This window comes from Festucalex cinctus, chromosome 3, assembly GCF_051991245.1.
Source record: "Festucalex cinctus isolate MCC-2025b chromosome 3, RoL_Fcin_1.0, whole genome shotgun sequence".
Taxonomy (NCBI): Eukaryota; Metazoa; Chordata; class Actinopteri; order Syngnathiformes; family Syngnathidae; genus Festucalex; species Festucalex cinctus.
This window is the reverse complement of record NC_135413.1, coordinates 3,591,433-3,608,584: the sequence shown is the minus strand read 5'-3', so window position 1 is coordinate 3,608,584 and position 17,152 is coordinate 3,591,433. Positions and strand designations below refer to the sequence as shown.

The window sequence follows — 17,152 nt, the reverse complement described above, 5'->3', positions numbered from 1 at the left end:
ACGCACAAAAAAATCCATTGGGACCATGGAGCAAAAATGTACAGGAAATGAGCTATGAATTTTTTTATGTCCAATTTTGGCCTATTTTGGCACATTCACTGTGGTCATGCATTTTCCCCCTCTGCAAACATTTTTCATTCAATTGACTCCAAACTTGGCATTTATCATCTCAAGACCCGAGACAACAACTGAGCAAAAAATCTTGACTTTTTGAAATACTATATGACGGGGGCGGGGCATCAAATATTGCCTTTAAAATTTCATTTGTCCAGAAAGACAAAATGCTTAATAACTCCCATTTTCAAGCTCCAAAAAATCTCAAACTTCTCATGCAACTTAAAAGTCACGGCCTTAAAACATCTATATGATAAAATTCAGTTATACATATAGCGCCACCTAGTGGTAACAATAAATGTCATACTTTACGTTTTCAGCTACTGTGCTGAGCTAGTTGAACCGATCCAGTTGAAAATTGGTCAGAAAAGCCTTAAGATGTTGATCATGCCCCACACCGAATATTGTAACTTTTGGCCAAAGGGCGTGGCCGCTACAGTGACGCAAAGTCTGAAGATTTTTCGTGACAATAAAAGCTGCATTAACTTGACCGAGATGATCCTATCTTCTCAAAATTTCACACATTTGATGAGAGTCCAGCCCTAAAAACACCTACGAACTTATATTTCATCTTACTGATAGCGCCACGTAGTGGCAATGTTTTTTCTTACGAATTTTCTTCTACGTTTTTCTCCAAACACGTGAACTGGACCTACCTCATATTTGCTCAGATGAGGGTTTCGGCCTTCATGATGTCACAACACGAAGTTTGTGAGTTTTCGTGAATCGCTGTGGGCGTGGCTTAGCACTGTTCGCCAAGAAAACAACGCCAGTTTTGAGGGTCTAAACATGCGCAGAAACTCATGAAACTTGGCACACACATCTGGCCTGGTAAAATGAACAATATTTTATTGTTGATTGTGCTATTTTTACAAAAATGACTCAATAGCGCTCCCTAGAAATATTTAACGAAGCAGCCCCGGTTGCATGTTAAAGCAAGATCTACAAAAATTTTTAGGAGTATGAGGGAGCCAGACCTACAAAAAAGTCTCTTGGACCCATATGCTAAAATGAACAGGAAGTGAGCTACGAATTTTTGAATGTCCCATTTTTGACGATTTTTGCACATTTTCAGGGGGCATACTTTTGCCCACTTCTCCTACACGTTTCATCCGACTGACTTAAGACTTGACCTGGATCATGTCAAGACCTGAGCCAACAACAGACAGAAAAATCTTGACTTTTGGAAATTATATATGATGAGGGCGGGGCATCAAAATTGGTGTTTCGCACTGAAAAAGGATATGCTTAATAACTCCCCGATACATGCTCCAAAAAATCCCAAACTTGACATGTATGTTTATCGTCAAGGCCTGAAGGTATCTCTATGACAACATTCAGTTATATATGCAGCGCCACCTAGCCCTTGAGGCATGAAAAAAAAATACCCCACTTACGGTATTTTTACAAAAATTGTAAACTCATTCTCAGTGTGTTAACTAAGTCATTTAGGAATATTCTTTTACTTTCCACCACTCAAAATGTTCACTGGCATCAGACCGATTCAAACATATGTATTTTTTATTTAGTTGTATTTATTTTTGATAGCCTCTATGGACGTTAAAAGCAGTATCGTGAATGAAGGATATGCTTAATAACTCCCTGGTACATGCTTCAAAAAAATCCCAAACTTGACATGTATATTTATAGTCAAGGCCTGAAGGTATCTCTATGACAAAATTCAGTTATAAATACAGCGCAACCTAGTCCTTGAGGCATAAAAAAATAAAAATGCCTCACTTACGGTATTTTTGCAAAAATTGTAAACTCATTGTAAGTGTGATAACGAAGTCATTTATTGTGGGATGCTGAAAGTTGTTGTTTCTAACCTTTATTATTATTATACTTATTATAGCATTTTATTCTCAACACTTTTTGCAATCAAACTACTCCTACATTATACTTCCGATTTACACCGTTCAAATACATAGAACACTTCCATACATAGAATAGACCATTATGACCGTCTTTTTGATACTGCTCAGTGGCGCAGTTGGGAGAGTGCATGTACAGTAAGCAGGAGGTCACAGGTTCAAAGCCCACCGCCGACTGTACATTGCACATATGTCCGTGGCAAATACATAAACGGATATTACGTATACCAACTGACTATCATACCAGGAATTGCGTTATACTGACATGATCAAACACATGTGTCCCAAATTAACGCTGATGGCTTTCAGCGTCAGGTGACACTTTGAATTACAAATACGCCAATTCGCTCTGCTGCTCACAGGTCCGGTGGCTCACTGGCTTAAGCGCTTGCATAGCAAAGACAGCCCTACGAATGGTTCGCTGGTTCAAACCTTGGATGGAGCGACTTTTTTTTTTTTTTTTCTCAGTTTAGTCATAATACAACAAATTAACATCTATTTCGTTAAATGTCATTTGACAAACTATTTCTTCAAAATTAATCCATATTGCATAATGCATTCTATAATTTCACAAAATATCTTCACAATAGTGTTTTTGTTTGACCATTTATGAGTTTTTAAAGTTTTAAATGAGCAATTCACATTCAAACCCAAAAACGTTGAATACTTTGCATTTCACTCCCAAACACGTGTACATGTTGTTGTTTTTTTTGTTTTTTTGTTTTTGTTGTTTTTTTACACAAGAGCAGAGAGAAAGCTTTGACAAGCAGCTTGACAGAAAGTGATGGCTTCAACCATTGGGAGTTATTAGGTTCCATGTTTCAAAATCGGCCAGCAGGTGGCAGCAGAGTATTATCAATCATTCTGCTATTCGCAGTCAGCTTAGCATTCAGCTATTAGCATTCAGCTATTAGCATTCAGCTTTCAGCATCCCACGCAATTTCTTCAGAAATTGCTTAGTCTAGTTTTATGAATATTCTTTTACTTTCCACCACTCAATGTGTTCACTGGCATCAGACCGATCCAAACATATGTACTTTTTTAATTTAGTTTCATTTTCTTTGATCGCCTCTATGGACAATAAAAGCAACATTGTGCAATGAGTACGAGCAATGATGTGTGTATATATACTTTTACGAAAAATACCAATCAGGGCAACTCATTGCCTAAAAATAAAAAAAGACGCTGATTTTTGCAGATCTTAACAATCACCACAACCCATTGAGCTTGACACACTCATCACACCTGGCAAAAAAAAAAAAATCCACATGTTTATCATGCCATTTTCAAAGAAATTCTGCTTCCAATGTGCCAGTACCCCAATGTGCAAGTAACCCAACGTGCAAGTACCCCAACGTGGCCCGGGCTGCGAGGGCCCTTTATAGCTGCTCGCAGCTCTAGTTAGGGCCCGAGCAGCGACCAAGTCTCTTGGACCCATATGCTAAAATGAACAGGAAGTGAGCTACGAATTTTTGAATGTCCCATTTTTGACGATTTTTGCACATTTACAGGGGGCATACTTTTGCCCACTTCTCCTACACGTTTCATCTGACTGAGTTAAGACTTGACCTGGACCATGTCAAGACCTGAGCCAACGACAGGGGGAAAAATCTTGACTTTTCGAAATACTATATGATGAGGGCGGGGCATCAAAATTTGTGTTTCGCACTGAAAAAGGATATTCTTAATAACTCCCCGGTACATGCTCCAAACAATCCCAAACTTGACATGTATGTTTATCATCAAGGCCTGAAGGTATCTCGGTGACAACATTCAGTTCTACATGCAGCGCCACCTAGCCCTTGAGGTATGAAAAAAAAAATACCCCACTTACGGTATTTTTACAAAAATTGTAAACACGTTTCGCAATGAAAAAGATATGCTTGATAACTCCCCGGTACATGCTCCAAAAAATCCCGAACTTGACATGTATGTTTATCGTCAAGGCCTGAAGGTATCTCTATGACAACATTCAGTTATATATGCAGCGCCACCTAGCCCTTGAGGCAGAAAAAAAAATACCCCACTTACGGTATTTTTACCAAAATTGTAAACTCATTCTCAGTGTGATAACTCAGTCATTTATGAATAATCTTTTACTTTCCACCACTCAAAATGTTCACTGGCATCAGACCTATCCAAACATGTGTATTTTTTTATTTAGTTTTATTTATTTTTGATAGCCTCTATGGACTTTAAAATCAGTATCGTGAATGAAGGATATGCTGAATAACTCCCCGGTACATGCTTAAAAAAAATCCCAAACTTGACATGTATATTTATAGTCAAGGCCTGAAGGTATCTCTATGACAAAATTCAGTTTTTAATACAGCCCCACCTAGTCCTTGAGGCATAAAAAAAAAAAAACACACGGTATTTTGTACAAAATTTGTGAACTCATTGTAAGTATTATAACTAAGTCATTTATGAATATTCTTTTACTTTCCACTACTCAAGATGTTCACTGGTATCAAACCGATCCAAACATATGTACTTTTTTATTTTGTTTTATTTATTTTTGATAGCCTCTATGGACAATAAAAGCAACATCGTGCAATGAGTACGAGCGATGATGGGTATATACTTTTACAAAAAATACCAATTAGGTCCACTCATTCCCAAAAAATAAAAAAAGACGCTGATTTTTGCAGATCTTAACAATCACCAAAACCCATTGAGCTTGACACACACATCACACCTGGCAAAAAAAAAATCCACATGTAAAGGTTTATCATGCCATGTTCAAAGAAATTTTGCTCCTAATGTGCCAGTACCCCAATGTGCGAGTACCCCAACGTGCAAGTACCCCAACGTGCAAGTACCCCAACGTGGCCCGGGCTGCGAGGGCCCTTTATAGCTGCTCGCAGCTCTAGTTCTTCTTCTTCTTCTTTATTCTCTGCAAACGATCTCATTTTTGAGGACCTAAATATTTACGAAAACTCACCAAACTTTGCACACTCTTCAGGCCCGGCGAAAAATTTTATATTCTGCCGTTGTAATAACTATGCGACTCTATAGCGCCCCCTAGCGTAAAAAAATAAAAACCAAGCCCGGCACGTTTGACCTAGAGCTACGAAAGTTGGCAGGCACGTGTAGCACCCCGAGATTCACAAAAAAAAAAGTCTATTGGAACCATGTAGCTAAAATGTACAGGAAGTGAGCTATGATTTTTTTTATGTCCAATTTTGGCCTATTTTGGCACATTCACTGTAGTCATGCTTTTTCCCCCTTTGCAAACATTTTTCATCCAATTGACTTCAAACTTGAGATTTATCATATCAAGACCTGAGAGAACAACTGGGCAAAAAGTCTTGCCTTTTTGAAATACTATATGACGGGGGTGGGGCATCAAACATTGCCTTTAAAATTTCATTTGTCCAGAAAGAGCAAATGCTTAATAACTCCCATGTTCAAGCTCCAAAAAATCTCAAACTTCTCATACAACTTAATAGTCAAGGCCTGAAAACATCTATATGATAAAATTCGGTTCTACATATAGCGCCACCTAGTGGTAACAATAAATGTCATACTTTACGTTTTCAGCTACTGTCACGAGCTCGTTGAAGGGATCCAGTTGAAAATTGGTCAGAAAAGCCTAAAGATCTTGATCATGCCCCACACCGAATATTGTAACTTTTCGCCAAAGGGCGTGGTCGCTACGGTGCCACAAAGTCTGAAGATTTTTCATGACAATAAAAGCTGCATTAACTTGACCGAGATGATCCTATCTTCTCAAAATTTCACACATTTGATGAGAGTCCAGCCCTTAAGACATCTATGAACTTATATTTCATCTTACTGACAGCGCCACCTAGTGGCATTTTTTTTTCTTACGATTTTTCTTCTACGTTTTTCTCCAAACACGTTAACTGGACCTACCTCATATTTGCTCAGATGAGGGTTTCCGCCTTCATGATGTCATAACACGAAGTTTGTGAGTTTTCGCAAATCACTGTGGGCGTGGCTAAGCACTGTTCGCCAAGAAAACAACGCCAGTTTTAAGGGTCCAAACATGCACAGAAACTCATGAAACTTGGCACACACATCTGGCCTGGTAAAAATGAGCAATATTTTATTGTTGATTGTGCTATTTTTACAAAAATGACTCAATAGCGCCTCCTAGAAATTTTTTACGAAGCAGCCCCGGTTGTACTTTTAAGCAAGACCTGGACCATGCCAAGACCAAGACCTGAGCCAGCAACAGACGGAAAAATCTTGACTTTTGGAAATACTATATAATGAGGGCGGGGCATCAAAATTTGTGTTTCACACTGAAAAAGGATATGCTTAATAACTCCCTGATACATGCTCCAAAAAATCCCAAACTTGACATGTATGTTTATCGTCAAGGCCTGAAGATATCTCTATGACAACATTCAGTTATATATGCAGCGCCACCTAGCCCTTGAGGCATGAAAAAAAATACCCCACTTACGGTATTTTTACAAAAATTGTAAACTCATTCTCAGTGTGATAACTAAGTCATTTATGAATATTCTTTTACTTTCCACCACTCAAAATGTTCACTGGCATCAGACCTATCCAAACATACGTATTTTTTATTTAGTTTTATGTATTTTTGATAGCCTCTATGGACATTAAAAGCAGTATCGTGAATGAAGGATATGCTTAATAACTCCCAGGTACATGCTCCAAAAAATCCCATACTTGAAATGTATATTTATAGTCAAGGCCTGAAGGTATCTCTATGACAAAATTCAGTTATATATGCAGCGCCACCTAGTCCTTGAGGCATAAAAAAAAAATGCCTCACTTACGGTATTTTTACAAAAATTGTAAACTCATTGTAAGTGTGATAACTAGGGCTGGGACAAAAATCCGATTCGACCGAACCATCGGTCGTCAAGGGAAGCTAAACGGCCGTATCGGTAGCAGACTTGTCAACCGATACAAAATCCGCCGGGAATCCTTAGATACATTGCTTGTAAAGCTGTGAACCGGATATCGCGTTGCTGTGAATCGGTTGCGAGTGAGGCTTTATGGTTTTCATAACAATAGCAAGAGTTCTGCGCCGTGCTCTACTTGTTTTGTTTACATTTCAGTAGCATCACAATTCAAGCTACTTCCGTGTTTACAGAGAGCTAGCAAAGTAGCGCTCAGAGACGCTTCATTCCCCGGATGTTGTAAACATAATGCAAAGACGTTACGCACCTTTTTTTGGGGGGAGGGGGCCCGCCTACCGTCAACGCCGTGCTCGCGACACGCGCACAACGAGTGACAACATGCAAGAGTTGAGACAGTTAGCAGAAGCCGGTGCCGTACATCTCGGTATTTCCCATGGCTATCGAGCCTCTCGGTGTACTTGTATGTCCCGGGCCGGCGTTGGTACTGCGCGCGAGCCAAAAAGAATAACTCCCGTGACGATCCAATGCATGGATACAAACGACACAGGTATGTCCCACAGCCAACACACCAGCTCAGCTAAAAGCACACTGCAAGTATCTCATTTCTCCGTTTGTGGCTCCCTGTCAATGTACACAACGAGCATGAGCAGCAGGGAAGTGAGACGTGCCCGCAATTACGTCATCAAACTCAAAATGAACGACAGCCCAAAAAACTAAATATAAACAGTAGTGATTCCGTGGTCATCATCGTGTCTCAGATTAAAAAAACAAAAAAGATGTCATACATTAACCAAAAATGATGATAAAAAAGGGAAGGGCACTTTTGGAAATATTTTGGGATATATTAAGTTGTTAAAATGTGTTTGATAGATTTATTGTTCCATAAGGTGGCTTCATATTTCTTTGGCTGGACGGTAGGTTTATTTCATGTCTTAAATTTATGTTTCTGAAATACTTCACAATGTGGACATATTCTGTTTAATTGTGTTGGTGTGTCTTTAAAGGTTAAATATTTATATTTCAAATTGAATTACCACCCTTTTGTTTTCCTGATCCTGATTTTGAATAAAAAAAAAAAAAAGAAAAACAATTAGAACTGTCAATAACAACTAATAAATATTTAAACTGATACATTTTTCAGTCATATCGCCCAGCCCTTTGTTCCGGTCCATTTAAATAATTGATTCAATATATAAAAATATAGAAGACATTGTTGTTCTTCTTTTTTTTACACATTTGTAGATCCTGTAAAAATTTGTGGTGTTTTAAGATTAATGTTTACAAGCAACAAATGTCACTATAAGTTTTGAATATTGAAATTAATCGTATCGAATCGAAAATTGTATCGTTCCCAAACTTAATCGAACCGTATCGAACCGTTCTGTTCTGAAAGATAATCGTTTTTCAATCGAATCGCAACTTGTGTATCGAGATACATATCGAATCGGCCTCATGTCAGAGATTCCCACCCCTAGTGATAACTAAGTCATTTATGAATATTCTTTTACTTTCCACCACTCAATATGTTCACTGGCATCAGACCGATCCAAACATATGTACTTTTTTTATTTAGTTTCATTTTTTTTTTTTTTTTTATTGCCTCTATGGACAATAAAAGCAACATTGTGCAATGAGTACAAGCGATGATGAGTGTATATATACTTTTACGAAAAATACCAATCAGGACAACTCATTGCCTAAAAATAAAAAAAAAAAGACGTTGATTTTTGCAGATCTTAACAATCACCAAAACCCATTGGGCTTGACACACTCATCACACCTGGCAAAAAAAATAAAAATCCACATGTAATGGTTTATCATGCCATTTTCAAAGAAATTCTGCTTCCAATGTGCCAGTACCCCAATGTGCAAGTACCCCAACGTGCAAGTACCTGTTGAGTTGAGTAGATTGAGTAGAGTCAGATGAAACGCCATATCATGTAAAATGAGATAACAAATTAATGGGCTAGACTCAATTCTTAGTTAGAGACCAATAGGTGTCTATAAGTATTGATAAATATTCTTTGGCCTCTGGGTGTAGTTCCTCAAGGTAACCACCAGATGCCGCCAAACCTGTACAACTAAGCCGCCCACTCAGCATTGCCCGGACACACATTCCTTATAAGGCCAGATATAAATTAGTGTAAATAAATGATATCCTGAATTAAGTAATAATACACAACACAATCTATATTCGACAATTGTTAACCTGATTTTTGGATCAATGTTTGTAGCACATTGAAACCCAACTATGAAGTTTTGTTTTTCTTTTCTTTTTTTTTTCCTTTTCCTTTATTTATAATCGATACTGTCTTTTATCGCTGATAATATTGCTGTAACTGCATTGAAAAGATTAACTGTATGTACTGTTCTCTCAACATGACATACAAGATGTGTAACAGAATTTAGAATCAACCTGTTAGGGCCCTGAGAGAATTTGGGATTTAACATGTCATGTATATATATGTTATTCATGCTTGCTTAATTAATATATATATGATTTTATTGATTCTAACGTTTATTATTGTCGAATAGAGCTGAAGACCTTTGACATATGATTATGACTCAGTTGTAAAGAATTTATGACTCATCTTCATGGCTCGTCTGTGGAAAATTACTGAGAATGAGTCCCAACAAGTGCGCTTTGATATTTTTGGAGGCGGAAGGACATTCAAGAAGTCAGTGACGAGACCCAAGGTGATAAAAAGTCGTCACCAGCTGGGATCGACGCCCTTTTTTTTCCACCCTGCGATCTGGTCTGGATGGAGAGTATTGCTGAAGATGGATTTATGCCTGTTTGAGGACTTATGATTTTTTTCTGAAGGACTTGGACTAGCCGTGAATGGAATTATCTTCAATGATTGGTAATGTACAACTCTTTTAGCAATAATGATGTATAATAGGAAGATATGAATGACTAATCGCGTGTTAGGGTAGGGGCCATTTAATACACTCTCATATCTTCAAATTATTTTTAGCCAAAAACATCTTATTGTCAATCAGGTCTTAAGCTTTTCCGAGAAATGATCAATCTTATAAAGCTTATTGTAAAAGGTTATATTATTTTTAATCTCCTGTTTTTATTTTATTTTATTTTATTTTATTTTTATTGATTTAAGGTTTTATCATTAAAGGTGATTGTTATGATTAACATTGGTTGTCTTATTATTGTCAATAAAATTGTTTAAAAGACAATGTTGTGATTTTTTTGACTCATATCGGTTGTCTTATTATTGTCAATAAAATTGTTTAAAAGACAATGTTCGTATTAATCATTTTATTGTCTTGTCTCTATTTTATTTGATTTTATTTTTATTCTTTTCTTTTTGGACGTTCTATAAGTCCAAATAAAATGATTTAAAAACTAATTGTGATTTAATTAGTTTGTTTGGTTTGTTTTAACTTTTATTATTTTTATTTTTTGGACGTTATATAAGTCCGAGGTCGTTTTATAAGACCTTATTATTTGTCTTTGATTTTATTTTTATTTTGGACGTTTTATAAGTCCTTATTATTTGTTTTTGATTTTATTTTTATATTTGGACATTTTATAAGTCCTTATTATTTGTTTTGATTTTATTTTATTTTTGGACGTTTTATAAGTCCTTATTATTTGTCTTTGATTTTATTTTTATTTTGGACGTTTTATAAGTCCTTATTATTTGTTTTTGATTTTATTTTTATTTTTGGACGTTTTATAAGTCCTTATTATTTGTCTTTGATTTTATTTTTATTTTGGACGTTTTATAAGTCCTTATTATTTGTTTTTAATTTTATTTTTATATTTGGACGTTTTATAAGTCCTTATTATTTGTCTTTGATTTTATTGTATTTTTTTTGGACATTTTATAAGTCCGCATTAATATTATTTTTTCCCTCTTCGAGGAGGACAACAGCAACAGACTTTTGGAAGAAGGTAAATGTATTTGAATAACCTCTAACCAATGCTTCCATCTGTATTAATAAGTCAAATACTCCTGCTTGATAAGTAACAAATCCGTATGATCCTAACAAGGATTATTAAATTACTAGGTCAATAACAAATGCAAACAACTTAGAAAAGTGGAGCTGCCAATTTAAGTGAGGTGTTCAGATTATCCTTCCTGGGCTCTGTGTGTGTGGTTACTCACTCAGGATTGATAGGTGGATGGAAACGGATTGGCCTCATGATAAGAAGACAGTGAACAAACCTAGGTGAATCCACTTTGATATATCGGCTTATCTAATTCCCGTCTCCTCACGCTGACGCCTTAGAGCTGGTGAGGAAAAAGGGGAATTTCTAACCCTTTAATTGGAGAGTCGATCAGGACATATTTCCCGATTTAAGTCCTGCGGATAAGCGGAAGTTGACATACCCCAACGTGGCCCGGGCTGCGAGGGCCCTTTATAGCTGCTCGCAGCTCTAGTTAGGGCCCGAGCAGCTACCGCTGCGAGGTCCCTATTGTTTTTCGTTCGAATTATTATTATTAGGGCCCGAGCAGCGACCGCTGCGAGGTCCCTATTGTTTTTGTAAAAATTCTTCTTCTTCTTCTTCTTCTTCTTCTTCTTCTTCTTTATTCTCCGCAAATGATCCCGATTTTGGGTACCTAAACATTCACGAAAACTCACCGAACTTTGCACACTCCTCAGGCCCGGCGAAAAATTTGATATTATGAAGTCGTCATAACAACGCAACTCTATAGCGCCCCCTAGCGTAGAAAAATAAAAACCAAGCCCGGCACGTTTGAGCTAGAGCAACGAAAATTGGCAGGCACGTGTAGCACCCCGAGATGCACAAAAAAGTCTATTGGGACCATGTAGCTAAAATGTACAGGAAGTGAGCTATTAATTTTTTAATGTCCAATTTTGGCCGATTTTGGCACATTCACTGGGGTCATGCTTTTTCCCACCCATATGCTAAAATGAACAGGAAGTGAGCTACGAATTTTTGAATGTCCCATTTTTGACGATTTTTGCACATTCACAGGGGGCAGACTTTTGCCCACTTCTCCTACACGTTTCATCTGACTGAGTTAAGACTTGACCTGGACCATGTCAAGACCTGAGCCAACGACAGGGGGAAAAATCTTGACTTTTCGAAATACTATATGATCAAGGCGGGGCATCAAAATTTGTGTTTCGCACTGAAAAAGGATATGCTTCATAACTCCCCGGTACATGCTCCAAAAAATCCCAAACTTGACATGTATGTTTATCGTCAAGGCCTGAAGCTATCTCAATGACAAAATTCAGTTATATATGCAGCGTCACCGAGCCCTTGAGGCATAAAAAAAAAATACCTCACATACGGTATTTTGTACAAAAAATGTAAACTCATTCTAAGTGTGATAACTAAGTCATTTATGAATATTCTTTTAGTTTCCACCACTCAAAATGTTCACTGGCATTTTTATTTATTTTTGATAGCCTCTGTGGACATTAAAAGCAATATCGTGAATGAAGGATATGCATAATAACTCCACGGTACATGCTCCAAAAAAAATCCCACACTTGACATGTATGATTATAATCAAGGCCTGAAGGTATTTCTATGACAACATTCAGTTATAAATACAGCGCCACCTAGCCCTTGAGGCATAATATATATATAAAAAAAAAAAAAAACCACATACGGTATTTTGTACAAAAAATGTAAACTCATTCTAAGTGTTATAACTAAGTCATTTATGAATATTCTTTTAGTTTCCATCACTCAAATTGTTCACTGGCTTCACACCGATCCAAACGTATGTACGTTTCCATTTTGTTTTATTCATTTTTGATTGCCCCTTTGGACAATAAAAGTAACATTGTGCAATGAGTACAAAGAGCGATGATGTATATATACACTTTTACAAAAAATACCAATCAGGGCAACTCATTGCCTAAAAATAAATAAGGACGCTGATTTTTGCAGGTCTTAACAATCACCAAAACCCGTTGAGCTTGACAGACACTGGCAAAAAAAATATTCTACATGTAAACGTTTATTATGCCATTTTCAAAGAAATTTTGCTTCCAATATGCCTGTACCCCAACGTGCCAGTACCCTAACGTGCAAGTACCCCAACGTGCAAGGACCCCAACGTGGCCCGGGCTGCGAGGGCCCTTTATAGCTGCTCGCAGCTCTAGTTATTATTATTATTATTATTCTCCGCAAACGATCTCGAGTACGGGTACCTAAACATTCACGAAAACTCACCCAACTTTGCACAATCTTCGGGCCCGGCGAAAAATTTGATATTCTGAAGTCGTCATAACAACGCGACTCTATAGCGCCCCCTAGCGTAGAAAAATAAAAACCAAGCCCGGCACATTTGAGCTAGAGCAACGAAAATTGGCAGACACGTCTAGCACCCCGGGGCGTACAAAAAGTCACTTGGGACCATGTAGCTAAAATGTACAGGAAGTGAGCTATTAATTTTTTAATGTCCAATTTTGGCCCATTTTGGCCCATTCACTGGGGTCATGCTTTTTCCCCCTTTGCCAACATTTTTCATCCAATTGACTTCAAACTTGGCATTTATCATCTCAAGACCTGAGACAACAACTGGGCAAAAAATCTTGACTTTTCGAAATACTATATGACAGGGCCGGGGCATCACATATTCCCTTGAAAATTTCATTTGTCCAGAAAGAGCAAATGCTTAATAACTCCCATGTACAAGCTCCAAAAAATCTCAAACTTTTCATGCCACTTAATAGTCGTGGCCTGAAAACATCTATACAATGAAATTCAGTTATACAGATAGCGCCACCTAGTGGCGACCAGTGTTGCCGGTAACGTGTTACTTAGTAACGCGTTACTCAAAAAAGTTGCTTTCTAAAGTAACTAATAGTCTAACGCAGGCATGTCAAACATACGGCCCGCGGGCCGGACCCGGCCCGTTGGATGATTTTATCCGGCCCGTCATAAATTTCTGAGTATATAAAAAAAAAAAGCGAGTCAATAGCTCATTTCTATCAAAAGTTATGATTTTTTTAAATAAATACAAACCAAATGCTCGCTCCGGCCGCTAGAGGGCAGTAAAAGAGCTCACGTCCAGCATGCGGCACTGACACGAGTTCGTACCAGGAAATAAACATTCGCAACGTGATGTGTCCAACTAGAAATTAACCGGTAAGCTTGCTTCACCATTCACCACTACTACTAAACAAGTTATCGGTCAACACACCCTTCCCAAAATGGCACTGTCAAAAAAAAGAAAAGTGGACACGGAGTGCAGGGTTTTCCAGGAAAAATGGACTGAGAATTATTTATTCACAGAAGTGAATGCAAAACCAGTGTGCTTGGTTTGTAATCAGCAAGTTGCAGTGTTCAAAGAGTTTAATATTCGGCGCCACTACGAGACTCATCATAAAGACAAGTATGACGACTTGAAAGGACAAATAAGAAAAGACGAGATAAACAAATTGGTCACTCGTCTGAAGAAACAGCAGTCTGCTTTTACGCGCAGCCGCGATATCGCTGATGGGGCTGTAAGAGCCAGCTACATTATTGCCAACGAGCTGGTGCAGGCATCCAAGCCATTTGCTGATGGGGAGTTTGTAAAAACATGCATGCTGAAGGCTGCAGAAGTCGTGTGCCCTGAAAAGAGACTGGCCTTTGCCAATATTAGTCTAACGAGGAACACTGTCGCAGATCGGGTGACAGAACTCTCAAGTGACTTGAGCAGCCAATTGCAAGAGAAAAACAAATCATTTATCGCATTTTCAATTGCAATAGATGAGAGCACCGATGTCACAGATATTGCTCAACTGGCCATATTCATTAGAGGTGTTGATGAAACTTTGACCATCACCGAGGAGCTGCTTGAATTGGTGCCCATGAATGACACCACGACAGCAGATGACATTTTCAGCGCTCTCGTTGGAGCGCTGGACAAGGTGGAGGCGGACTGGTCCCGTGCTGTGAGCCTGGCGACCGACGGTGCGCCATCAATGGTGGGGAGAAAGGCAGGCGTTGCCACAAAATTCCGTGACAAAGTACAGACCGCAAATGGAGGACAGGAGTTTTGGGCATTTCACTGTATTTTGCACCAGGAGGCGTTATGTTGCAAAACACTGCAAATGAACCATGTTATGAGCGTGGTTGTGAAAACTGTCAATTTCATCAGAGCTCGCGGTCTAAATCACCGCCAGTTTGACTCATTTCTCAGTGATCATGACATTCATGCTGGCCTACCATACCACACTGACGTGCGCTGGTTAAGCAGAGGTGCAGTACTCAAGCGCTTCTTTGAGCTCGAGGCGAAATTGGACAGTTCATGGAGAAGAACGCCCAGTAAAGGAACTTCAATGCAAGGAATGGGTGCAGGATCTTGCCTTCATGGTTGATATTACGCAACACTTGAATACACCTAACACTACATTGCAGGGCCGTAATAGAGTTGTCACTCAATATTACGACAGCATAAGTGCGTTCAAAATGAAACTGTCGCTGTGGGAGACGCAGCTATCCAGCGGTGACACCACGCACTTCTCATGTCTCACAGCTGTGCGTCCGAAGGCACCGGATCGTCCCGATTTGGATAAATATAAAGACAACATAACAGATTTGCTGCGAGAGTTTGAGCGGAGGTTTCAGGTTTTCAGTGAACTTGAGAACAAATTCGGCTTTTTTCGCTCGCCATTTACAGTGAAGCCCTCTGATGTGCCAGCTGACATTCAGCTCGAGCTTATTGACTTGCAGTGCGATTCCGCTATGAAGGATAAATTTGGGTCCGTGGGATTGGATACGTTTTATCAGTATCTTGTGCCAGGTTACCCCAAATTAACAGCCATGGCTGCAAACGTTCTCTCCATGTTTGGGACTACTTATCTTTGTGAACAGGTTTTCTCCGTGATGAACAATAATAAAACAAAGCAGCGCTCAAGGTTAACAAATGAACACTTGAATCACATTGTTAAATGTGCTGCTACTCAGGATTTGAAACCTGATATCGACGCACTTGTAAAGGCAAAAAGATGCCAAGTTTCAGGAGCCAGCAGCAGCAAGTAGACTGCAGGAGTGCAGTGAGAGAGAGAAAAAAGTGTGATGACACGACATTTGTTTGCACTCATGAATACAGATCATTAAAAATAAGATTAATCTGGTTTCATATTAAAGACAATTAATATTGTGCAGTATATTCTCAGCTTCAGTAGGCCCAGCCTAGTAGTTTGAGCTGATGTAGTATAATCTTATTGCCCATGCACTGCTAAAACTTTTCTTTTGTATTTTTATTTATTATTATATATTTTTATTTATTATTATTTCAAAGCAGTATGACAATTAAGGCAAAACATTTTTTTTCATAGCTCCCACTTGAGTTTGTTTAGTGTGGTGAGTTGGTTCAGGTGTAAAACTGCATTCACTCAACTGTTAAAATAAACCAGTTGTTAACACATTCAATGCCAAACATGAAAATCATTTTTTTTCTCCATTGTTTGTGAATAAATGTGTTGTGCTTAGAAAAGATCCCTTGTCATCCGTGATTATAATATGTAGGGTGGGCTACAAATGTAGGCTGAATGATAAAGCATAGTACTGAAAAACAAAACTAAATAGTTGGAGTTGACATTCTTTTACTGATCCGGCCCACCTGAGAACAGAAAGTCTGGATCCGGCCCCAGAGCCAAACTGAGTTTGACATGCCTGGTCTAACGCGTTACTTTATTCTACAAAGTAGTCTGATTAAAGTTACTGTCCAGAGAATCAATGCGTTACTCCACATTTTCATGAAGAAGGCAAACTATCTCACTGTTGTAACAGTCACAAACAACTACTGCTAACTAGGAAGATGAGGCAGAAGTCATTGATCACCACACTGAATTCAGCCATGGTCTGGTCATGAATGGTTTGCACATTCAAAACAAAAGTGATGATACTTTTACAACTAGTTTTATTAGCCAACAGGCACACAACACAACAAAAAAAGTGTGCATTATGGACCATAAAAGTGTTAAAAAAAATAATTTATTTCCATCCTCAACTGGTCCGTGAAGCATTATGGGATGAGGTCGTCTCCGCCCTCTCGCCAGGGGGAGTGACGTCAGACAAGTTACATTTTCAGTAGGGGTGGAACAAAAAAACGATTCGACCGAACCATCGTTCGTCAAGGGGAGCTAAACGACTGTATCGGTTGCGAGTGAGGCTTTATGGTTTTCATAACAATAGCAAGAGTTCTGCGCCGTGCTCTACTTGTTTTGTTTACATTTCAGTAGCATCACCATTCAAGCTACTTCCGTGTTTCCGTGCTCGCGACACGGCGCGCGCGCGCGCGCGCAACGAGTGACAACATACAAATGGAGACAGTTAGTAGAAGCCGGTGCCGTACA

General features: G+C 38.6%; 1 protein-coding gene and 1 pseudogene across 12 annotated transcripts in view; one reads left to right on the top strand and one right to left on the bottom strand.

Annotated features, from left to right (window-relative positions):
• The window catches only part of magi2b (membrane associated guanylate kinase, WW and PDZ domain containing 2b), a 738,212-nt gene that overhangs the window by 360,946 nt on the left and 360,114 nt on the right, over window positions 1-17,152 (bottom strand). The gene's annotated exons all lie outside the window — the stretch shown is intronic.
• Window positions 13,758-16,459, top strand: LOC144015454 (general transcription factor II-I repeat domain-containing protein 2A pseudogene; annotated as a pseudogene).